This window comes from Balaenoptera borealis (assembly GCF_965194805.1).
Source record: "Balaenoptera borealis genome assembly, chromosome: 1".
NCBI lineage: Eukaryota > Metazoa > Chordata > Mammalia > Artiodactyla > Balaenopteridae > Balaenoptera > Balaenoptera borealis.
Genome location: NC_138860.1, coordinates 109096678 through 109123508, shown reverse-complemented (window position 1 = coordinate 109123508; position 26831 = coordinate 109096678). Strand labels below are relative to the sequence as shown.

At 39.5% G+C, this 26831-nt stretch overlaps 1 long non-coding RNA gene across 1 annotated transcript; it reads right to left on the bottom strand.

Moving 5' to 3' along the window:
• On the bottom strand, positions 1-26831 carry LOC309626465. The gene is made up of 2 exons (XR_014243205.1): positions 22488-26831; positions 1-22175 (listed from the first exon to the last, which is right to left on the bottom strand). It is a non-coding gene; the product is annotated as an uncharacterized lncRNA (long non-coding RNA).

Here is a 26831-nt window from a genome sequence, read left to right as displayed (position 1 = left end):
AAATAATCTTTATATTTCTCTTCATATTTTAACCTACTTTTTAAAAAAATTTATTTATTTTATTTATTTATTTTTGGCTGTGTTGGGTCTTCGTTTCTGTGCGAGGGCTTTCTCTAGTTGCGGCGAGTGGGGGCTACTCCTCATCGCGGTGCGCGGGCTTCTCATTGTCGTGGCCTCTCTTGTTGCGGAGCATAGGCTCTACACGTGCAGGCTCAGTAGTTGTGGCTCACGGGCTTAGTTGCTCCACGGCATGTGGGATCTTCCCAGACCAGGGCTCGAACCCGTGTCCTCTGCATTGGCAGGCAGATTCTTAATCATTGCGCCACCAGGGAAGCCCATTCTGACCTACTTTTGACAAAGGGAGGAAGATAAGGCAATAATGAGATGGGCTTTGGAGCCTGGTCCACCTGAGCCCCCCTCTACCCCTCAGTGTGGCCTGAAGGAGGTTCCCGACAGTCCTGAGTCTCAGGCTTACCCCCTAAGAATAAGTACCATTATAACAACCATGTAGAGTTGTGAAGATTAAAGAAAATGTATACAAAGTACCCAGAACACAGTAAGTAATGAATAATTGTCAGCTATTTTTATTTTTTAACAAGGTTATTATAGCCCCTGGGAAGACAGAATATCTAGTGGTTGGAATATAGTATTAGAAGTGGGCAAGGTGCAAAATTCTGTTTTTAGCTCTACTATCGACTCATTACATATTTGGCATTAGGAACGTACCTTCTTACTTGTGCCATTTAATTTTTAACTTATCTGAAAAATATGATGTTGGAATTTGGTGATAATAACAGAGCCCAAAAGTGTTTTCAGAAAGGAATCTGGAGATAATGGGGGAGGGAATAGATCACACAGAGCCTTGTTGACCATTGTGAAGATGGTGACTTTGACTTCTACCATGTCAGGGTTTTCAGTAGAGGAGTACAGTTACCTGAATTAGGTTTTTAACTGACTCTTGTGGTTGCTGTGTTGACACTAACCTATGGGGTGGGATCTGGGGAGAAAGGTAAGGCAGTAGGCAGAAAGACCCATTGGGTGGAGATTGTAGTAATCCAAGCGAGAGTTGGTGGTACCTCAGATGAGGATGGTTGCAGCAGAACTTTTGAGAAGTAATTATATTCTTGATGTATATTCAAAGTAGAGACAATAGCATTGTAGATGGGTTGGATGTAGGGTGCAAGAGAAAAGAAGAGTTCAGAATCACTTGAAAGTTTTGTCCTGGCCAAGTGGAAGGATAAAGTGCCACCATCTGGGAGGGGGACAACTGAAGTGGAGCAGATTTGGGGTGGAAGATCAGGAGTTCAGTTTGCCACATGTTGAATTTTAAAATGTTTATTTAATTCTAGGTCGATTAGGCAGTGAGAGGTATGCATCTAGAGTTAGAGATATGGATCTGGAGTTAGAGATATGTATCTAGAGGTCAGACTGGAGATACAAATTTGGAAATCACTTGCATGGAGATGGTACTTAAAGCCATAGACTGGATGAGATCACCAAGCAAATTAGTGTGATAGTAAAGAGTACCAGCTGTTGAGCCGTGGGACAGTTTACTTCATTAAATGATGTCTCCCAAAATTTAAAGGAAGAGCAACATTATTCAAAAGAGCCCATATCTACATTTGATCACTCTTGTGACTTGTAACTGTGAAAAATGTAAGTTGTCCTGCTTTTGCTGGGTTTCTGCTGAAAGAGAAGGTATAGTAACACCAGGGGAAATTTGATGTTTTTTGAATGTCTCTTAACTGCCACAGACTTGCATCTGGAATATATAAAGAATGTTCAAAATTCAATAATAAGAAAACAAACCCTTGATTAAAACATAGACAAAAAATTTGAACTAGAACTTTATCAGAGAAGATATAAAAATTGCAAATAAGCACATGAAGAGATGCATAGTATCATTAGTCTTTACGGAAATGCAAGTTAAAATCATAATGAGATATCACTGCACACCTACTAAAATAACTAAAAAGCAAAAACAAAAGAAGAAAACAAAAAACTGATAGAACCAAATGCTAAGGAGGATACAGAGCAGCTAAGACTCTGATGGTTAGGAATGTAAAATGGTACAGCCACTTTGGAAAACAGGAAGTTTATTCTTATAAAGTTATATGTACTCCCCATAGACCCAGCAAGCATATTTACCCAAAAGAAATAAAAACTTATGGTAACACAAAAACCTGTACACACCTATTTGTAGTGGCTTTATTCATAACTGCCCCAAACTGGAAACAACCCAAATGTCCTTCCTTCAACTGGTGAATCGATAAACTGTGGTACATCCTTACCATGGAATACTATTTAGCAATAAAAAACAAACTACAGCTACACACACCAACATGGATGAATTTCAAATGTGTCACGGTAAGTTTAAAAACCAGATTCAAAGGCTATATATCGTCTGATTCTATAAAGACAATCTATAAAGACAGAGAACAGATCAGCAATGTGATGGTCTGGGATTGTGGAAAGGAGTTGAGTGCAAAGGGCACGAGTGAATATTTCGGAGGGAGGGAACTCTTCTATATCTGGATTGTGGTGGTGGTTACATGACTACACATTTGCCGAAACTCATAGAAGTGCTCACCAAAAAGGGTGGATTTTACTGTGTAGATAATTATATCGCAATCACCCTGATTAAAAACGGGATTTCTTTACACTAACAAAAATCAACTGGAAAAGAAATCAGAGCAAACAAACAACCACATGGCTGCACAGTGTTGAACTTCTGGGAAGCTACCTCAAAAGTCAAGAGAAAACCAGATCCCACGCTGAAGCCTTTCCCAAGGGCTGGGCAAGAGAGAGCGAGTCAGTGAGGACCCCTTTTATTCGCTGCATCCAGAGCACTTTGACAAAGCCAGAGATGGACTTGCTGTGGACCATTGGACAGCACATTGCCTCAGTGAAAGATGATCCAGCCTGATGTACTACAAAGTGCCAGCATACAACCAGCTTGTTGTATTTTTAGATCCCAGACTCAGAGACACCATGTATGGTCTTTTCACCTGGGGTGAGGTTGACCTAAAACACTACAGGCATATTCTCTGGAGTAAAAGATTTTTAACTACATGTCAGCGATGACTAGTTACAAAGGGAAAGAGAACTTGCCCCATTTGACACTAAATGACAGAACAATGTGACAAAAGCTAAAAACAACAACAACAAAAATCAGTCTTTAAGACAAGAGGCTGATCCCCAGTAGTGTTAGGAACAAGTCTTTTGATTACATCTTTTGTCCCACGAATAGTAAATCCCTACCCTCAAAAGGCTTTCTAGGCTGGTCTCCTAGATTTTGGTCTGATGACCTCCAAAGTGCAATTTGCAAAGTTGAAGGAATCTGACCTGTGTTTAATGTTTAGTTTCCATCTATCTCTGCAAAGTGTATTCTGGAGAGGAAGCCGCAGGATCTGTGTCCCCCTATAAATCAGGTACAGCACAGACCACATGTTCTATAGCTTTTTAGAGACCTGAGTAATGGGTTAAAACCCTGATTAGTAAAAATGCTCTTTTAAACCTCTTGACTTAGTCTTCTAGCTAGGCTATTAATTCTAATATTGGCTTTCTATGAAACTTCAGCCTCAGTAATAAAGTATGGAGTAAGGCTTTGCTAGAACTAAGCATGCAGAGACACCAGACAGGGTTCCTGTTCCTAAGGGCTGGCATTAGGGTAGGAAGAAGCAAGACTTAATAATAAAATAATAATAATGTTGACAATGATGATGATGATGGCAATCCAAAGTAGCATGTGCTAAGTCACGAATGTGCACAAGAAATAGTAAACACAGTAGAGAAGCAGCACCCCGTAAACAGACGTTTGAGAATCAAACAGTTCTGCCCTGAAGTCCAAGTTCCATTCCTTCGTGACTGTGAAACACTGGATGACTCATGGACCCTCCGTTAGTCTCAGTTTCTTTATCCAGAAAAAAATACAACTGTAGATTCTACTTGTGAGCGTTAAAGGAGATCACACCTATAAATGTTTATGTACAGTATGGGGTACAGCAAGCATTCCATAAGTGTTAACTATTGGTAGTGGATGGAAGCGGAGATAGTACAAGTCGTAGTGGGATTGGAAAAAAGGGGCTATTTCTGCAATGGTATGTCAAGTGTGCTCTCGGGGGGAGGTCCTGGCTGGAGCTATACATTTGGGAGTATGAATAGTACTTCAAGTCATGGTAGTGGAGTGAGATTAAGGAAAGAACATAGATTGAAGAGAGGGTACAGCCTAGCAGGGAGCCCTCTAGCACGCCAAAGTCTAGAGGTTGGGCTGAGAAGGAGCTACTAAAGTTGGATTCGTTTTCTTTCTATTTATTTCAGAATTTACCTCTATAACACTTTACAAATCCCCCCAAAACATCACAGTCATGGAATTAAGCTTCAGCCTAAATCCTGACAGATAGCTCGACTCACTTTCATTTCTGTCATTATTAAGGGAATGTGAAAAAAAAAGTTAAACTTTTCTTGGCCTGTGTAATTGTAGTCCAGGTCTCCATTGTCAAAGTAAAGGGTTGAAGCAATTATCTAGATAATTCAGGCAGAACCTACCAGGCCCTTGGGACCCCTTTCTCCTTCTGCTGCTTTTGCCTGAGTAACTAGGGAATCACTTCAATCCTCTCTCTGCTCACGTAACTCTGGTCTTACTATGTCTTTAACCATTGGACCTTGTCACTGAAATAAATATATCATATTGGAAACAAATACCAGGGAGGGAAGGCACTCTCGTTTCACATGTGGATGTATTTTATCTCCATATGGACTATGCCAGGAGCCAGTGCAGAAGGCAGATCTAAAGTGTAAAGGATAAATGAAGGCAGACAGGTAGGAACTGAGTCCTTGTCAGTTTGAAAGGAAATCAAGCCCCCTAAAGGTGAAGGAGCTGAATTTTCTTGACAAGATCCTGTATTATCATTTATTGTTATTTATGGCTCTTTGGGAGAACAGCAAGAATACTAAAATGAAGGAGAACACGTTGACCCATGTCACAAAACACTGTATGAATTTATAACCTCCCTATTAGAGATATTTTTCTAATCAAGAAGTAACACTTTAGCCTCAAGAAAAGGGATGTGAAGGGGTATGAGAAGTTTTTGATAAAAGACTAGAAAATCGTACTTGCTTAAATGCCCAGGATGGGATAAATAACAGCAGAGTAAATGAAAATCTCACCAGCAAATGGCACCCTCCCTTTTGTGTGACTGAATATAAGTCCATGGAACTTGCAGTTGTGCCCAAATAAAGAGAAGCCACCGGTTCTAACTCGGCATTGACAGAGGCTGTCAGATCTTATCTTAATGAGGCACAGATCCTAGGACAGGAGAGGAACAAAATGAAGCTGTGTGATAAGGTACCCAGCGCAGTAATTGGATCAAGCTGAGGCAGTGGTGGTCCTTAACAGCAGCTCTGGATACAAACAAAAGGGCTGCCACTTGAAAATCATTTGCTACGTTTCAGTGTTACTTTTGTCCATAGACTTGTGTGTTAGAAGAGTCTTAGACTTTCCTTCTACATTTGCCTTCCAGAATATTTGTCTCTAACCACACTTCAGCAAATTTAACAACCTGGGAATCTTGAGATGCTTGAAATCCTTTATTTACGTGAATAGAATATACTTTCTCAGCTCTTACCTTATTCTGCATCCGGTAAATTCCCCATGTTGCTAGCATAGTGTTGCAATTTGCATTGCATTGTCCATGATTTGCCAGGGTTTCCCCAAGGTGCTAGGTAAATATTGACATCCCATGCTGTGAAATAACTCTCCAGAATAAACTGAGGTCTTGTTACAATTAAAGAAGTATTTAGCCCCTGTGATCCACAGCACTCTTATAACAGTTCCATAGACATTGTTTCTGTAATATATTGCTTTGTAACAAGCTGCTCCAAAACTCAGTGGCTTTAAATAATAGTTTATCATCTCTCATTATTCTACAGTCTGGATTGGGCTGAGTGATGGAGTTCTTCTTCTCCATCTGGTGTTAGTTGGGTCTGGAACATAAGAAGATGGTTTCTTTACTCACATGTCTGGGCCTCGCCTGGGTTGTCTAGAACAGCTGGGGGCTGGTCAGGCATCTCTCTCCACATGGCCTCTTCATGTGGCAAGGTTGGGCCTCCTGATGGGATCATGGTCTCAGAGAATCTGACTTCTTACATGGTGCCTGGCATCCAAGAGGGAAGAGGCAGAAACTTCCGGTCCTTTTAAATCCAGGGCTTGTCCCATAACATTATTTCTGCTACACTGTACTGATTAAAGCAGGTGATGGGGCCAGCCCAGACTCAAGGGAGGGGAGATAGCTATTTCCCCTCTTAGGAGACGAAGATGCACCATATATGTACAAGAGGGAAGGAATTGACCTTTAGGGACCTTAGAGAGACCTCCTGACTGCTCTGGTGGGGACTGAGGAGCATTGGACATTGGATTCATTGCTTGTAGATAGTTTATTTCTAGTGTAGAGCATATTATTTCAGGGATATGAGGTACCCTAGGCATCATTTAAAAGGTGTTTCTCCATGTACAAACTACTATATTTAAAATGGATAACCAACAAGGACCTACTGTAAAGCACAGGGAACTCCGCTCAGTATTATGTAACAACATAAATGGGAAAAGAATTTGCAAAAGAATAGACAAATGTGTGTGTATAAATGAATCACTTTGCTGTACACTTGAAACTAACACAACATTGTTAATCAACTATACTCCAATATAAAATAAAAAGTTTAAAAAAGTCAAAGGCAAAAAAAAGGTGTTTCTCAAACAATTTTATGGTTATCCATAGTAAGAAACATCTTATAGCACGATCCAGTATAAGAAAACTTTAAAAACATACACTTAGTAGTTTCATGAAAGAATATTGATCTTCAATACATGCATTGAACTCTGCTGTTTTTATTCTGCTTCATTTTAAAGAAAGTTGGTCTTGACCCATTGCAACTGATTTTATGATCTACCGATGGGGTAGCATCGTGATCTGAAAAATACCAACCTAATCCTATCTATTCATTTTACAGATGAGGTTGCTGAAGATTCGTGGGGTTGGGAGACTTGTTGGGCGGAGGCAGAACTAGAATGCAGGTCTCATGGCTCAGAGGCTAAAGCTCTGCCACTCACCACAGTGCTGTAAAAGCTGCAGCACAAGCAGTGATCTAATGTGAGCTGTTCATTTTGTTTAGTTTACTTTCTCATTCTGGTCTCCAAAAAGGTGCAAATGAAGGATTTTTTTTTAAAGAGCATTTTCTTTCTCATTATCCTACAACTTAACCATGCTTAGTATATTTATTCAAGCATGAGCATCAACTCACAGCATTTTCAAGCAAGCACAAAAAGCACAACCTATTCTCTGCCCTCAGGCTATTTTTCTGGTAGTTTATTTTCTTCACAACCCTAAGATACATAAAAGAAAAGTTCATAAAGTCATACCTACTTATTAGAGCAAAGAGGGAACATTTCCTGACCTCAATGCTGTGAAGAAAGGGGGGTGGTAGAAACGTCCACAGGAGGTTTTGAAGAATAGGGCTGTCTTCCAGGAAGAGTTTTAGTATATTTCTGCCTGGAATCATAGATTGACTAGATGACCTCTGAAGCCAAATCATTACTTATCTTGGTGTAGTGGTGTGATGGGGGCTGCATTAACTGATGGCCCAATTAGCTTTCCAACAATAAAACTGCTTATTAAGTAAACTAAACTATCTCTAAACATAGGCCTGCAGTTGACAGTGCAGAGCTGTACAGATGTTACTTTGGTTCTTCCTGTAGCTTGAGATTCTACTGCAGCACCGTCGAATAGAAATATGATGTGAGCCACATATGCACCACTTTGAAATTTTCTAGAAGCCACATTCAAAGAAGTAGAAAGAAACAGGTGGAACTAATTTTTAACCTTTATATTTTGAAATAAATTTAGACATAAAAGAGTTACAAAAATAACGCAACATTCCCAGACATCTTTCATTCAGCTTCTCTTCATGTTAGCATTCTGCATAACCATGGTAAGGTTATCAAAACTAAGAAATTAACATCGACACAATATTATTAACTAAACTACGGACTTTATTTGGATTGGGGAAATGAATTAACCCAATTTCAACATGGGATCAATCTAAAAATCATTAACAAGATATTTTACGTTCTTTGTTTTGTGCTAAACCTTCAAAATCTGGTGTGTATCTTACACTTATACCACATCGCAGTTGGGACCAGCCACATTTCAAGCACTCAGTTGCCCAGGGTGGCTGGTGGTTCCCACGTTGAGCCAAGTAATCCTACCGTAACAAGTCAGAGAAGAGCTGCCGTCAACAATCGACTTCCTCTTGGGTGACCCCTATGGTAGGTACTTAAGTCCATGAAGCACTGATGGGCAGGACATAAGAGTCTATTGTTGACAGCACTGGCTTAGGGGTCAGGCAGAGTGGAGTTCCAACCTTGCAACTTACTGTTAGCTATGCGACTCTGATATCTAAATCAAATTTTCAGGGCCTCCTTTTCCTCATCTATTAAAAAATGAAGAAAATAACACCAACTCTTGGGGTTACCAGATTGATCGAATGAGGTCACGCAGTTAAATGCTGGCATGTGCCTTACCGGGAGTGGCTGCGTGGCAAATGTTAGCTTTTAGTGGTTCTCTGTGTCACGGCCAAAAGATCAAATATATGTGCGTTTTCTTCAGCGTTGAGTGCTAGATAGTAAAAGTTGGTTTAAGGCTCTGGTTAATATTTTAGAAAAGCTCGACAAGTGGTTATTGAGTACCTACTATTTTCCAGGCACAGTGCTAAGTGCTAGAGGCAAAAATGTGAATAAAAGCCCTTAAGGAGTTTTCGCTGCAGAATCTGAAAGACTATTTATGGAAAAGGAATAGTTACCTAAGATGTTTTTTAAATCAATGGATCAGGCTGCATTTATTAGTTGGATTAAAATTTACTTATTTCCTTGTTACAGAATGAGGTGGCAAGCTCATGGAGATGATTAGACACGTCAAAGAAAACCATCAATGGTAATAACAACAATAAAAGCCAACATTTCTTGAGCACAAAATCATCCTGTGAACCCAGCAATATAACTCTAAAGCTTTGCCTTAACTATTATCTTACAATGTCTCTAGTAAAGTTTTTGTTATCTAAATCTCTGAGTGTAGTGTATGTCAATTTTTAAAATCCTGACACATACAGAGAATCAGGAAACCACAGTAGTGACTCTTCCGAACTTGTAAGATAATTGTCTTTGGGAAATTGTCCTATGGATGATCCTTCCCTTCCTCCCTCCCTCCCTCCCTCTCTCCTTCTCTCCCTCCCTTCTTTCTTCCTTCCTCTTTTCTTACTTTCCTATATTTCTTGCATCTATCACATAAAAATTAGACAATTTAGACAAATGATCTCATGATACAAAGTAAATGCAATTTGAGGAATGAACTACCTTGAACTTTCAAAATAAAGACTAATAGCTCATTGGTGTATTTTAAAAGATTCTATTCATAGTGCAGTGATCACAAGACAAACAGACTGAATTCTGGCTCTTATATATAGATATATTCCTTTTGGGCAACTTAACCAATTTGACGCTCAGCTTCCTTATTTGTAAAATGAGAGTAAGAAAAATGCCTTCCTTTCAGGATTGTTTTGAGGATTAAAAAAGATAATGTATGTAAAGCTTGTATTACAACATATGCTTTACACACATCGACCACAGAATGAGTGTTCAATATATGGTTGTTTAACAGTCAGTCCAAGATGTCAACCTACTTGCAATTGGGGGGTGCTGAGGAAGAAGAACTAGTGTAGCAAGAATGCAAAAAGAAAGAGTCCTTTAGCTTTTAATTAGCTAAATGGTATCTTTGTGCTTAGATGATCATTTTGAAATCTAGATTTTTTTTAAGCTAGATAAGACTTTTTTTCCCCATTCTACTGTCTCCAATTTAACTTTTCAAGGACCAAATATAGAGGATTTTAAGCATGATGTTTCTTTTATCACTTAAAGAGGATTGCCCTTCTACCTCAGCCAGCAAGGCCATGAGACTCATTGCCCCGGCATGGAAGGAGGCCAGGGGGGAAAGGAAATGGGAAGCCCGAAATTGGCCTCTTCTGTTCCAGGAGGATTTGGGGAAAGGGTGACCTGAGATAGAGTGAGGAGTTCTTCCTGCCCCTGGTTGGGTCCACTTCTCATCGGCACAAGGAAACTTAAGAATCACCAAAATAATTTTGTGATCCTGAGAAGTGAGTGCTAATGGCATGGTGTGGGGAGAGGATGCAGGCTCTCATAACAATCCCAATCTTTGCAGTGGGTCTCCGCCCAACTTGGCTTAGAAATGATGGTGCCATCACTCTTAGGGATGAGGCTGAGGGAGCATCATTGGCTCTCCTTGGCCTTTGTAAGGCTTAGCAGAACTGGCCTGGTGTGGGGATGTAGAGGCCTTGAGAGGCCAGAAGACTGCCAGAAGTTGGGATGGTCATGGAGCAAAAGACTCCAAGCTGCATGCGGGGAATGAGTTTAAACGGTTGGGACTGTGAACTCTGGAAATGAACACCAGACTCTTCTCACTGTCAAAAAACTGTGAGATAGAAGCACTGTGCCTCTGCAGCTTAAGTTCACGGAGCAGAACAGACAAGACCAGACCACATGTTACAGAGGACACGGGGTTATTTGTACATTCTATCTCCTTCGCACAAGCACTAGGTTGCGTTAGCTACATTCCTCCATATACTCTGACAACATTTTTACAAATAGCAGGGCAAGGATAAGACAGTTTAAAATACTTAAAAGAGACTGTTATACCAAAAGAGACTGAGCTGCCTTAAGGGAATAATTAAACTATTGGATCTAAGTTTACCAGATTAGATTAACATTTATATTCTCCTCTATTAACTGGTAGTATAGGTGTGCATGTTTGTTTTGTTTTTTTAATTTTTATTTATTTATTTATTTATTTATTTATTTATTGGCTGTGTTGGGTCTTCGTTTCTGTGCGAGGGCTTTCTCTAGTTGCGGCAAGCGGGGGCCACTCTTCGTCGCGGTGCGCGGGCCTCTCACTATCGCGGCCTCTCGTGTTGCGGAGCACAGGCTCCAGACACGGAGGCTCAGTAGTTGTGGCTCACGGGCCTATTTGCTCCGCGGCATGTGGGATCTTCCCAGACAAGGGCTTGAACCCGTGTCCCCTGCATTGGCAGGCAGATTCTCAACCACTGCGCCACCAGGGAAGCCCCAAGGTGTGCATGTTTGTATGTGTAGAAAAAAAAAAATGGGAGAGTGAGAACATGGGAATATAGCCAATATTTTATAATAACTAGAAATGGAGTATAACATTTAAAACTTGTGAGTAACTATATTGTACACTTTTAACTTATATAATATTGTACATTAACTATACTTCAGTAAAAAATTTTTTCTAAATTTAAAAATAGGAGATTCCTTTCAAGGAGGTGGGTAAGATTGTGAGAAGAGCACAGTTTTGCAGGGGGAGATCAAAAGTTCTATTTTGCACATGTTAAATTTGAGATGCCTATTAGACATCTAAATGGAAAGGATGAGTAGGCATTTAGGTATGTGAGCCTGAAATTCAGAAAAGAGGGCTACACTGGAGATAAAATGTAGGCATTATCAGCAAATAGTGTTTATGTGCCAGGGCATGGCTGGTCCTTGGCAATTCAAGTGTTTGAAGAATGTATGCCTTTCACTAGTTATCTTTTGGCAACACTGCATGCACAGCTGGGATGGGGGATGGAAGCTTGACTGATTTTCCTTTTCCCTTGACCATAAGCCTAAGAAAAATGGAAAAGTAGGAGTGGATTTAGTTGACCTAGAGGGTATGTATTGGTGCTGAGTACAAAATTCTTAGACATCTGTGTGGTTTCCCATGAGGAAGGGAGAGAGGCAAACCTGCCCACACTCCCTACAAGCTTCACAGAAGGAGTAGTGAGGACACAATTTGCATGCCACCCAGGTCAATATTTTGAGAAGAAAAGTCCTATCCTTTTGTAGCCTCCTGGTTTAATACAAAGGCACAAGAAGAGTAGACATGAATGAGGAGATTGAACACTAACAAAAGCCACTTGCCTCCCACTGTTTCCACCTCTTTAACTTCTAAAAATAACATCTTTGAGAGCTGGGCCTGCATATACATCTGTCTGTTGGGGTTTTTACCGTCCTTGTGTCATACTCATGCTTCATGATGAGGAGAAATTTAAGGCATGTACCTCTCACTCCTTTCCTTCTATTTACCTCCACATTTACCTCTCCTTCACACATCCATCTTCCCCACGTGTGTTCAGACATGACAGTGGAAGCAAATGCTCTATTTCATATCACTGGGGATGGACGCCATCTTTCTAAGTAGATGCACGTGGACCGATCTTCTCTGCATCACTGACATAATATAAAACTCCCACTCTGTTGAGGTGCCCACAGGTCCATTGTCATTCCTGACTTGTTTTCAGTTGCTGATTCTGCAGAGTCTATTTTGTTCTTGAAATAAACATCGTCTTCTTTTCTGAGAGGCTTGAGCAAAGTATAGGAGACAGGTTAGTAAATAATGGCAGTAATGATGTTAAGTATGCTAATATTGACAGCTACCATTCATTAAATATCTTCTTATGTTCTGGGTCACTATGTTCATCTCTTTGCCTATCTCAGATACACATGAAGTGGGGTTTGGGAGGCCATGTACATGGTGGTTAGGGCCAAAGCTCTGAAGCCAAACTGTCTGGGTTAGAATTTTGGTAGCATCACTCATTGCTGTGTGATCTGGATCCCCATTTTTCTTGAATTTTTTTCATCTGAGTAATATGAATAGTAATAGTGAGGATAATAAGGGTACCAACTGCAGAGAGTGGCTTCAAGGACTAAATGTGATAATATAAAGAAACAAAATCTGGCATATTAAGAAACTAGAAAAACACTCAGCCCATAGTAAGCGATCCATAAATATCAGCTGTATAAATATCAGTATTATATTTGTCCTCCTGTCAAAAATGAGAAGAATAAATCAAATGCAAGTGATCCTAAACTGCACCATGATAGGCGGTATGTCTGGACTTAAAGTCAGGTTTGTTTCAGGCTATATATCTTCCAGTGGTGCAGAGGCCAAAATGGCCCCATAACAGACTTCTGACATTTGTATATAACTAATGAATGTTTCATTCTAACATAAGAAATAGTGGTAAACACATCATGTGCTGTATCACACAGGTACATGTTATATCACTGTCAAGAGAAGACCACAGTGTTCCCATTTTACTCGACTCTTGTACTAGTTCAGGTGGCCCTGATCTACGTGCAAACTAAAACAACAATAATAACAAAACCCCCAGCAGCTATGTGAGAAGGTCAGTGCACCTGACCACTACCGCATCAGATCCCAGGCTGCAGAGTCCTGCCTTCACAGTCGAGCCTGTGCATGTACTTTGTAAACTTTAAAGCTTTTATAATTATCATTCTGGGATGCCTACTGTGTGGGTACCAATACCTAGGAATATTTGTGCCATCTGGGTAGAAATTAAAAACCCCTGAAAGTTGACATTATAACTCTCAATGCATTTTTCCTCTCTATTTTTCTTGTTTCTAATGTTGACAACCACCCACATGGTATTCACTGGTTCTCAAGTGTAGCCCACAGAAATGCCAGCTGGCTGCATGCCAGTGTCAGGAGGATGAGATTGTGGGGAGCTTCCTCATAGCAAAACCTTGTCAACGACCAGCATTATTTCGGAATCTGAAACATTTTTCTTTTTCTGTCCCTTTGGTTTCTCTTTCCACCTGGGAGTGGGACCAAGAATGGGTTACTAATTATATTGTGGTAGCTGTGATTCGTAACAACCCCAGCCCTCATCTTTATGCAGCATCACTCACTTAGCTGGTCCAGCTAATACTCGGAGATCGGATGGGGCTGTCAGCGTGCACATGCAACATTGCAGGAACTCGGCTGTGCCTCCTAGTAGTTCCGCGATGGCTTTTAAAATATGATTTGTTTTCTCCAAACCTGTCCAATGCACAACATCCAGAAAGATACATGATAAAAACACAAAATCTGCCTCCTGCTTATTTTTGACAGTTATAACAATCTTTGTCTTCAATTAATAGAAATGCTAAATTTATCTGTTTGAGAATCGATGACTACCAAAATTCAAACAGAAGCATTTCAAAACCCAAGACCTTTCTTCTATCCTAATAACAACTCCTCAGGTAGCAGCACAGACACTAAGGCGTATTCTTTAGTTTGGAATCTGGTCTTGTGTACATTGGATTGCTGATTAGAGCAATAATAAATGAAGGAAGTTTGCAGAGTGCACAGCACTTCCTAGACTGTATAAAAGCATGTTATCTTTTACTCAACAGGCATAATGCTTTAAAAATGGAAACTCACTAGCTTCAGGACATATTTTGGCCTCCAAAATCTCCCAGCCAAGGAATCTAAGGGCTTCTGACTGCATGTATTTTGCACATAATGAAAATACATGGTGAGCCTTCAACCTGTGTGTGATGCGTGCATATCAGTATAGTAACTCTATGTGTTACTGTGCTTGTATTAGTCTGCCAGGAATGAGAGCAGTTCACTGACTTAAATGTCTTTAGAGAATGGTGGAGTCAGGATACAGAGGCTTGTCATTCGAGGTGTATTTGGTTTATACTCGGTCCTGTGGTGGTTCAGAACGCTGTATTATCACATGTGGAGCATCGTCTCCTACCAAGGCTCTCAGGGGCTGCCATATTGGATTCCAAGTGGCTCTGGGTTTGGGAGCAACAACAAAAGAGAGGGATTCATTGGTGCCCCTCCTCTACCATAGACCTGAGCTTTCCTTCTATCTGCAACTCTGGACCCAGAGCTGTCCAGTAATTTATTTAAAATGCAGCTATGGTTTGGAATATTTAAGTTGTTCTTGCCCTGGGTATATTGCGTATTTCTTTGGTAGAACAACAGATAAGCTAGTATTTACTGAGTACTATGTTCTAGGCAGGTTCTAAGGGCTTTACATGTGTTAGTCCATTTAATCAGCATAGCAATCCTATTAAGTAGCATTACTATTGTCCCAATTTCCTGATGAGGATATTAAAACACAGCAAGGTTAAGTGATTTTCTTAGTGTCACACGGTAAGTGGCAGAGGGGAAACATGTCCAGTGCTTTTAACCACTATGGCCATGGACTTTGAGAGACAGCTTTTACGTAGAAGTAGCAGTAAGGAAATTTTTTAATATCAGGTCAATCCAGAGGAGAGGCTAGAAACCTCTGATTTATGACACATAAACTTCTTGGTTTTTCAGGCTACTTTGCCCTGTTAGCAAGAGTATCTAAGAGTCCTCAATTTGGGGGAAAATCCTAAATCTATTGTAGCTACACATTTTCTCCTTTTGCAACAAAAATATTCTGAATGTGTAAAATACATGAAAAAATTGCAACTAGTAAGGGATATGAACATAAAGATTTTCTTACCCCATGTGGTGGTAATAGAATAGATGTTTCCAGAACTGGTACCACCCACAGTTTTAAGTCTTACCTAAGAAGGAGATAGGGTTCCACTCCAAAGGAATGCAGGGTTCGCTATATTAAACCATTTGGCTGGCGATTGTACCTGAGTAAGGAGTGCTGCTGTACCCGCCAATCATTTGTTAGCTTCACACACAGTTGTAGGACATTTTCTATAAATGCATTTTCTGTAGATGGTGCATTTGATCAAGGACTAGACAGTTCAAGGGATGCCTTTGAGTAGAAAGTTTTGATTTGCTCCTATTAGGTCTAGCCCTGTCTCACAATGAGTCTTGGTTCCCCCTGAATTCTGAGATGTTGCAAGTATCTGAGGTAGTACTGAGTGACTGGTATTCCCAAGGAACCTAATACAATAAGGACCAGTTGAAACGCTGCCCTTGGAGACTCACGTGTATACCTCACCTTGGTCTGTGGCCAGGACACAGGAGATGGATGAGCCATTGGTTCATTTATTTCAATTCATTCCATATCACTCCACATCACCAATCCATTTCACTCCGGAGTAATACCAACACGGTTCTCTTTTTGGCCTGAGCCAGTGAGTCCTTTAGATGTCCAGTGCTACCTCCTAATTATTTTCATTCTTGCTCCCCCTGCCCACAAAAAAAAAAAATCATTAGCAGTACTGTGCATGATTTGGTTGATTCACCTGCCAGTTTTGCTACACTCAGAATTCTAGAGCAGATCTGCAAATGAAAGGGTGTCCAAGTAAAGACTCTACATGTGAGGATAATTCACTAACTAATGGTTGCACTGCTAATTTGATTTTGCTGCTGATCAGAGATATGAAGAGAATTGTAATTGAAACGCATTGCCACCAATTTGTAAATGTTGGTACACATTATCCATCATTGTTATGCTATTATGCTATTAACATAAATTATCACATAGAGGTAATTTAAAACTGTTAACTGATACAGGTAGAACTTTTTCCTGGTGATAATTACACATAAAGGAAAGAGGTCAGGCTAAATGTTGCATGGTATTATTGCATGGACTATTGATGGACAGTAGTGATTAAGTGATGTTAGCGCTGAAAAATTACTTTGTTCCTAGCATTTCTATTAATTTTCTGTTATACATGAATTTAAAATATCATATTCAAATAAACAATAAATTTTTCTTAAAAACACACTTTCGGGGTTAACTTTTCTAAAGTTGCTATTCTGCTTCCTTCATGTTAATTTAATATTGATTTTAATGAGTTTTTGTTTCACGTTTTTTAGCTGCATACTTAGCTATAAAACATTTTCTTTAAAAAGTTAGAAGACACTAACTCACTACTAGTGAATTCTTGGTTGAGTACATGAATTCCCAATTCATTTGTATATTGATGAATTGTGTCCTATATTCTTAAGCAAATTAGTACCAGAAATAATAAGCTTATGCTTCAGAAGGTGAGTATTCAGTTTGACTAAGGGAATTGGGACATGTGGGCAGATTCTGTGTTGATGCTATGATATTATGAAGAAAGATTTTCAATGGAGTCTATCACATTATGTACTGTATGTGGTTTTGGGGATATAACTAATGAAAGGGAAACTAAGATCAATTATAGGATGAGAGATAAAGCCAGATGAGGAGCACTGGATATTTCAGGTTTAAACTTTGAAAATCTTAAGTGCTTGAAGCTTCTCAGCCAGAGGTTAGGTTGTCAATGAATATCACAGTAAAAACACTGGACAAGTCATTCCTAGAAATGTTCCATGAGATCTTACTACAACCGGATGTCAAGGACAAAATGTAAAATGACAAATAGGTCCTTAACAGAATAATGTGCTATAATTTTATCTCCTCCCAAAGGGTTCCATCAGTGCTAGGACTGTTGAGTCTGTGAGAGTCATGTGTTACAAGTATTTATGAGATGGAGAAGAAACAACATAGGTGGCATTCTGCTGCTGTGAAATGGGAGGCCTAGACTGATTTCTCAGTGCTCAGGTCAGAAAATAATTGCACATAAACTTATAGAGAACACGTGACAATAATTCTTTGTTATTCTCAAATGTGGAACACTAAATTCTGAGACAGGACTTAGTGGGCTGTTTCTAAGTGATAAGTTCTAATATAATCACGAAGGGTGAGAGACATATCATCAAAATTACTCTTGAAAACCTCAGGAAGTTGCCCTATCAAAGACCTAGACACCCTCTTAGGAAATCCAGAGCTGCCAGTTTTATCCCAGGTCGTGTAGATCAGATTTCTGTGCACACCAGAGGCAGTAGATGTCATCTATTTAGGGCCATAATGCACAAGAAGGATATATGTATAAGCACCAGAGTCTGAGTCAACAGAGCAAGGACAGTCACATGATGAGGGGCATGTAAGAACCGGGGCAGGTTGAAGGAATAGATTTTCATCTTCTCACATTCCATCCACAATTCTCTCTGAGATTTATAGGGACTGAGTGAAATTGCCGAACCTGCTGGCCTAATTGATTTAAATAGCTATCTTTCACGTTCTTCTTCTCTTTGCTCCCTCTCTTTTCTCTTTTTTCTCCCTTCCCTTACCTCCCCTCCACTACTAACTCTCAACAGAATATTATTTAGCATCACCCTGACAGTCTCTTTGAGATAGAATAGAAACATTAAGACTTAAAAAACTTGTATGTAGCGTATTCTCAGCTCTAAGATCTCTAATTTGTTCAAACCTCTATGACTTATTTTATGTTGGTAGGGATTCTTAATGTTTTTGTAGGTCCGAGATTTGAGTAGATTCTGAAAGGACCCTTTCCCAGAAAAAGGTACTATAAACATTCAAACTCAACATAAACAAAAATCAAGATCCATTCATGGTCCTATAATTTTTAACTAAGATTCTCTAGACCACCACAGATTTCTCCTTCAGCTAGCAGGTGGTCCACATTCTCACAATCTAATATTCTCTCCTATATCATCACTTTAGAGGGGACCTATAAGGATGATAAGGACAGAATACTAAGATTGAATAGCTAACATTCATCAAATGCTTAAAGATGTACAGGCACTAGTAACAGTTAACTCATTTACCGTTTATCACAACCTGATGACAAATGTGCTGTTATCCTCATTTTACTGTTAAGGAAACTGAGGTACAGGAAGGTTAAGGAATTTGCCTAGAAAACACAACTAGTAAGTGACTGAGTCATGATTTGAGGTCAGAAAGTCTGGTTTGAGAGTCCAAGCTCTTAACCACTATGCAGTATAAAATTAACCGGGTTTCCTTTCTACTCAGTTTGGTAAAAAGAGAAGAGAAGATGATCATGGCTATACTGTACCATCAAATTGTGACCCTGTGACAGTGGCCATTTCTACCAGTGCTTCCCTCCTTAGAAGAGGATGTGCCGCCTCTTAGTACTTGAAGCTGGCTGCTGACCTACAACTACATCCAGCCAGTCTTACAATCAGTCCCCTTGGTAAGCACTTGAATTGATTTCTAGCAGTTTTACAATTTGATTCCGATTCCTAAAAGGACTATACCTACTTTTCAGAACAGGGTAATTACACATTACTGTTTGTTTTACAATCAAAATATAATTTCAAAGACTATTTAATAAAAATAATATTATTTAGGACACGTGGCTGCAAGTATCAGAAATTTAACTTGTTATAACTTAAGGAAGAAAAAAAATTATTGGGTCATGATCTCCAAAGATCTACAGAACAGTGAAGTCATGGAAAAATACAGAGAAGCTAATACTCTTGGATATCTTTTGTCCTCATCTGCTTTTCCTTTTATTCATTTTCCCTTATTGCTAACTGGCCTTTTCCAAATGGCAGGAAACATGAAGCACCATAGCTTACACGTTTTACATTTTACATCTTAATCACAAAAGGGAGACAGTTTTCTCATTTTCTTCATGTCCAGTTCAAGAATCTAAGACAATATATTTTATGGACACAACTTGGTTTAATTTCCCAAGGGTTTGTTCCCTGGAACAAATAAAATGGGACTAGGGATAGAGGGGTTGGATCATTTGAAAACATATTAGGTCCATAGAAGTATGTGGATGGAGTAGGAAGCGAGAAGTTCCCAGGAAAAAGGGAAGGAGTGATAGACAACCCTTACCGAATGGTTATGAAAGAAAACTCAACTCAATTTATTTGCTTGAAGTTAGCATTAAATTATAGAAAACTATTGGAAAGAGGGCTTGAAAACTTATTTCTTGCTTTACACATTGGGAAAAAATGGTGTGCAAATCAAATTTGTGTTAATCCAGTAAATAAGTGACTGTTTGGAAAACTTTTATTATAAATATTTCAGCAAAAGTAATGTTATTACAGTAAATAATATCAACCTTAATTTGGATTTTCATATCAGTTTAGAGTGAGATAAAATTGTAATGGGAAGCCAACGGGAATAAGAAGCACCTTTCTTCAAAGCACAGCTGTGGCGTCCTGCCGAATGACCTTCTGGAGGAGTCTGGGATTTGCGCTGAGGGAACTAAGCTCAGAAGCAAAGTGGACGGGCACTATTTATGGACTGATGTGTCAGAGGTTTCCTCATAGTCTAATGCCACCTGATGCTTTTTAATGAAATAAGCAAAATAGAATTAATACACATGACATTTTAAGTAACATGATTCTGAGACATGGGCCTGAGTCCGCTCCTAGAAGAATCTGTAGTTTTCGAGAGGGAGATTTCACTGGTGTAGCTACACTTGCCTTCCATTGCTGTCACTGTGCTGAGTAAAAGATGCTTCTACACAAGCGTGTTCTCAGGAATTATGTTAGTAATAAAGGCTTGTACCTTATGGAGGTCGAATTTTCAGCATTGAACAAGAATCAGGATGTGAAGGACAAGTTTATCATTCTGTCTCACTCATATTAAGTGAGAAAAAGAAATTTACGTGTGAGACTTTATGTATTTAAAAATACATGCGAGTCAGGACAGCCTCTTCAATAAGTGGTGCTAGGAAAAGTGGACACGTAAAAGAATGAAATTAGAACACTCCCTAACAACATACTGAAAAATAAACTCAAAATGGATTAAAGACACTATAAAACTCTTAGAGGAAAACATAGGCAGAACACTCTTTGACGTAAATCACAGCAAGATCTTTTTTGACCCACCTCCTAGAGTAATGAAAATAAAAACAAAAATAAACAAATGGGACCTAATTAAGCTTAAAAGCTTTGGCACAACAAAAGAAACCATAAATAAGACAAAAAGACAACCCTCAGAATGGGAGAAAATATTTGCAAATGAAGCAACTGACAAAGGATTAATCTCCAAAATTTACAAGCAGCTCATGCAGCTCATACATCCAAAAAACAAACAACCCAATCAAAAAATGGGTGGAAGACCTAAATAGACATTTCTCCAAAGAAGACATACAGATGGGCAACAAACACATGAAAGGATGCTCAACATCGCTAATTATTAGAGGAATGCAAATCAATATTACAATGAGATATCACTTCACACTGGTCAGAATGGCCATCATCAAAAAATCTACAAACAATAAATGCTGGAGAGGGTGTGGAGAAAATGGAACCCACTTGCACCGTTGGTGGGAGTGTAAATTGATGCAACCACTATGGAGAACAGTATGGTGGTTCCTTAAAAAACTAAAAATAGAACTACCATATGACCCAGCAATCCCACTACTAGGCATATACCCTGAGAAAACCATAAGCCAAAAAGACACATGCACCCCAGTGTTCACTGCAGCACTATTTACAATAGCCAGGACATGGAAGCAACCTAAATGTCCATCAATGGAGGAATGGATAAAGAAGATGTGGTACCTATACAGAGTGGAATATTACTCAGCCATGGAAAGGAATGAAATGGGGTTATTTGTAGAGACATGGATGGACCTAGAGACTGTCATTCAGAGTGAAGTAAGTCAGAAAGAGAAAAACAAATATCATATACTAATGCATATATGTGGAATCTTAAAAGTGGTATAGATGATCTTATTTGCAAAGCAGAAATAGAGACACAGGTATAGAGAACAAGTGTATGGATGCCAGGGGTGGGGATGGGATGAATTGGGAGATGGGGATTGACATATATACACTATTGATACTATGTATAAAATATAACCAATAAGGACCTACTATATAGCACAGGGAACTCTGCTCAATGCTCTGAGGTGACCTAAATGGGAAGGAAATCCAAAAAAGAGGGGATATATGTATACATATAGCTGATTCACTTTGCTGTACAGTAGAAACTAACACAACATTGCAAAGCAACTATACTCCAACTTAAAAAATAATAAATAAATAAATACCAGATCTGCCATTTAAAAAAAAATATGTGGGAGTCAGATTGAAGCCTTTCTCCTTGACCAGCTTGAGTGAGTGTGAGAAACAATGTGCTGTGGATGGGCACGTGCAGCTCTGAACTCCATCATTTGGAAAAATGAATAGCAGGAAGTTTTAGCTTTAATGCTTTTTAAAAATGTACTTTATGTTTAGATTTATAGTTAATATTTTAAAATCTCTTTCATCTACCATTAACTCTGGGAGCATGATGATGGAACCTTAATATCAATTTGTAGCAGTTTTTGGGGGGGAGTAGATGTGCACATTTGCACAGCAAGTTCAAAGGACAATTTAAGATTGAACAAATGTAAACACTAATTTATGGTGATAGTAGGCCACCTCAGTAGCTTGAAAGGGACACGATGGTATATATGGGGAGAGAGGGAACAGAAGGATGAGATATGGTGGGGAAAATGCAAGAAGGGTGTGAAATTGGTAAGAAACAAAGTATGGGCTTCCCTGGTGGCGCAGTGGTTGAGAGTCTGCCTGCCAATGCAGGGGACACGGGTTCGGGCCCTGGTCTGGGAGGATCCCACATGCCGCGGAGCAACTGGGCCCGTGAGCCACACCTACTGAGCCTGCGCGTCTGGAGCCTGTGCCCCGCAAGGGGAGAGGCCGCGACGGTGAGGGGCCCGCGCACCGCGATGAGGAGTGGCCCCCACTTGCCGCAACTAGAGAAAGCCCTCGCACAGAGGCGAAGACCCAACACAGCAAAAAATAAATAAATAAATAAATAAATTTTTTTAAAAAAGAAACAAAGTGTGTTTATACATAATCACAGGCACTGATTCTACATAGAGGAAAAAGAAAATAGGATGTTAGAATTATAATTTGTGAGAAAGAAAATCCAGCATGCTTCTTGGTCATTTAGAATTATGACTCGTTACCCATTATGCCATTGGAAGGCGTTAATATATAGTTGGTCAAGAGTATGGGCTGTAGAGTCTAAGTTCAAAAATCTTTCTGACTGGTTGTGTGACCTTGGACAACTTAATCTTTTAAATCTCAGATCTACCATCTTCAGCATGTGGGTAAGAACAGAAGCTGCTCGAGAAGGTTATTCTGATTAAATGAGCAAATCCATATAATGTTACTACCATAGTGCCTGCTATACAGCAACCGTTTAATAAAGTTTCCTATTATTTATGACTCAGTCATTAATTCCCCCTCCTCACTTATGGATAGAAAAGTCTGTCCCAACACGCACATGCACATCCTGGTCATATTCGTGGCTTCAGTACTCACTGGAATGGCCTTAACGTTGTCTGATCATGGATAACTCTTTGACCAAGGGATAGTAATGGACTGCTCAAGATAGTGACAAAGTCGTAACTACCATTCCTACTGATGGGTAAGCTGAGTCCCAGAATGCCTATGCATCCTTCATAAGATTACCCAACTAACTGGTGTTACATTAATGATTTTTCCATTATAACATTTATTCTTAAGATCCTCTGGGGGCCAGGAACCTCTATGAGCACCTGACAAAAGCTGTAGACTTTATCCTCAACCAGTGTATCTCTGCACATATAACACATTTTGCATACAATCTCAGGGAAATCCCCCACCACCACACCCAACACACACACACACTTTCACAGGCTCTTGGTTATGGACTCTAGCTGATCAACACCCTCCTGATTTTGCACCTTGAAAAAAATAACTTCCGGTTAGATTCATCTTTGTTTTTCTTCCCATCCATGTCCTTCATGTAGAGACTTTCATTCTCTCTTCCCCCTGTTCTCTAGACCATAGACACAGGAACGGGAGATCTAGAAGCAATGACTTATGTTATATTTTAAAGCTGGTTTGAACCTAGAGGTCTTACCCCCTGCATCCTTTGGAAATGTTTCAAGAAATACACAACCAACTCCAAGAAAAAAAATTTCTAACAAATCCCTCAGGAACAGAGCAAAGAATAAACTAGGAAAAACATAAATGTGGGAGTATGTCCATATGTGTGGCTGTTCTAATTTTTATTATATCAAGAACATGTGAAATGAGATGGTGCCTCTAGATTTGTGCTCATAACAGAGAAAAAAATTGCCCCAAATCATTGCTTTCTTTACCTCCTGCAGATGATGACTTGTGGTTCAGCTGGAAACTTATAGCCAAACTAAAGTTTTCTCGTCAGTGGTGGAATGATTTATTTTTTTCTTTTGGAAAAGTTACAAGCATCTCTCTGTATGCAAAAGAGTGAACAGTGGTAGACATAAGAGAATGGAAGGAAAAGGAGTGATTTGCTTTCAAAGTAACAAATGGTTATTAGAGTATTAGTGAAGGAATAAGAAGGTGAGGCAAAGCATCAGAGTGGTGAGAGGGGAGAGAGGAGAGGAAAGGAGAGAGAAGCACAGGGAGATCAGATTGCCAGCTGTTCATCCACCCCTCTGTTGGTGGCAGACAGAGGACCCCCACTGTCCCTTTCAACCTAGCCTAAAGCCCCCAGATAGAAGAGCAAGTGCATTAGCATACGAGGGATATCATAACAAAACTCCACAGACTGGGTGGCTTACACAACAGACACTTATTTTCTCACAGTTTTGGAGTCCGGAAGTCCAAGATCAATGTGTCAGCAGGGTTGGTTTCTACTGAGGCTTCTTTTCTTGGCTTACAGATGACCACCTTCTCTCTGTGTCCTCACACGGTATTTCCTCTGAGTTTGCACATCCCTGGTGTCTCTTTTGTGTGTTCAAATTTCCTCTTATAAGAACACCAGTCAGATTGGATTAGGGCCACCTTAACGGCCTCATTTTCTTAATCCCCTCCTTAAAAGCCTTATCTCCAAGTGCAGTCACATCCTAAGGTACTGGGTGTTTGGACTTCACCATATGATTTGGGGGAGACACAACTCAGCCCATAACAGCAGAGTAGCTTGTCAGCCTGCCAGCATCATAAAAATGGTCATCCAGGCAGAGGTGAGCAGAAGTTTTTGTGTTTTTCATCGGAGTAATATTTCCGTAAGGTAGAGCGATGCAAGGTGGGCTCACCACTTACATTTTGAGCCATCAGGATTTGGAAGATATAAGGTAGACAGTGATTACTTTGGCTCTTTGACCAAGGTTAAGTCCCAAATCCTACACCAGCTCTCTCTGCAAAAATCTGAAGTCTCTGGAACAAAAGATTTTCTGTAACCCTGAGAATGGATTTCCAAGAAGTCTGCCAACCCTAACATAAAGGCTTTGCTCCTGTCCAGCTCTCACTGCTGTGTACACTCACCACGGTGGAACATTTCCAATCCTGTCAGCTTGTCTTTGATTTTACATTTTTTATAGTAACTTTCTAGCCAAATATCAATGCTGCTCACTGTCTTTTAGATGTTCAAAATCAAAAGTTGCACAGTGGCTATGTTTTTATTTTATTTAAGGATTATTTCTATTTTTGGCAATCTTTGACAGCTCTTTTCAGCACTGATGCTACAATAAACCCATTGAAACTCTGGCTTTTATGGAGAGCAAACAAGACAGAGAATTATTTCACCCAACTAAGATGAGAGACAGATTTTTGTTATCTTCCGCCTCCAAAAATCCTATATATCTCCATTAAAGGTTTACCTTAAGAATGGAATTTTGTGTCTTGCTTGCATTTTCTAAACTTTGGAGTATTTCACATAAAATAGAAAAGTACCTTTCATATCTTTTATTTAAAGCCAGGACATCTTCTGGGCCAAAGAGGTGACTTTCAGAAATGGAGCTAGGCCATGATCTTTTGCCCCAAATGGGAGACAAATCTAAAGTGTGCTGAGCTAAGAAGCCAGACAGGTTTCAGAAACCTCTTACCATATTTATTTTTATCTGTATACTTCATCTCGTGCCCATTCCTATATGATCTGCCATCAATTACCCATTGTAATGGAAACCTCGAGTTTCTTATAAGGCAGAGATACAATAAAAGTAACTGGAGGCCAGTGAGGCTGCCAGCTCAGCTTTTGTCTTGTTTCCTGCCCCTGCACATCCCTGACTCCTTCCTATGGCCTTGTTGTTAAAAGCATCCATTTGTATATTTCTTCCTTCTCACCTTTTAAAGTTCATGGGGAAAATTATCGTGTCTTGTTTCAAGGCACATTGGAATCAGATCAGGAATTGAAATCCTGGCCCTACGCTTGCTGTGCCGACTTGGACGAGTTTCTTATCCTTTTTTCTCCCTTAGTTTCCTCATGTCTTAATTGGTGCTGAAGAATAAATGAGATGACATTTATAAAGCACTTAGTCTAGTGAATTGCTGCATAGTATCAGCACTCCACAAATGGAAACTATTTGTATATTTCTTATTCTCTTTCCTTATTATCTCTTTCATTTTGGTCCCATCTCCTCTCCTCTCCTCCCCTCTCCTTTACTGTCCAGTTTTCTCTTTCTCCTAACAATAACATAGTATATGCACACCTTTGCCTGTGACCCAATCCAGTGAGTCTCAAGCAAGGGCTGTATTGGATATACTTAAGGATATTTAAGTATTTCAAGAGCCTGAGGGAAGTCTTAAATTGATCTGTAATAGCACTTCATTGTTTCTTTTCTTTTGACTCCAATTAGGTGAACTCAGTGTAGAGAAACTGTCTGCTTCCTGTTTATCAGCAGCTCTGATGAGGAGTTATAAATGTCTTGCATTAATAAGAGAGAGAGAGAATGGGAAAAAAGAATCAACTTATAAACACTTTTTTTTCTGGGAATTACATCTTTCAAAATGTGGAGTCCATGACGATTGAGAAAGAGAACAAAAAAATTAAACACATTTTTTTCTCTTTTCTCATCTCTAAATTAAAAAAGACATAGACTAGATGCTTTTACCCGTCCTGAATACTAGTGGTATGGACCGTGTCAACCTGACTCTTTAATTGAAAGGTGTTTTTTGGTGTCTGAGGCCATTAGCCCTTTCATTGAGGGACACTATAAGAAAAATGTTTATGAATCACACCATTGTGTTAGTTGTTCAGGAATATTATTGCGGACATTGCCTTCTACATTATTCAGCGTGGCTCATGTATGAAAGCCATTCCACTATTTCATATTGGCATCTAGGAAACTTACAGTCAAATTCAAATCTCAATTCTAGCAACTGAAGTTGTCTTTACAGCTTACAATGTATATTTTATTATCCCAGATCCTGGTGTTTAAAAAACAA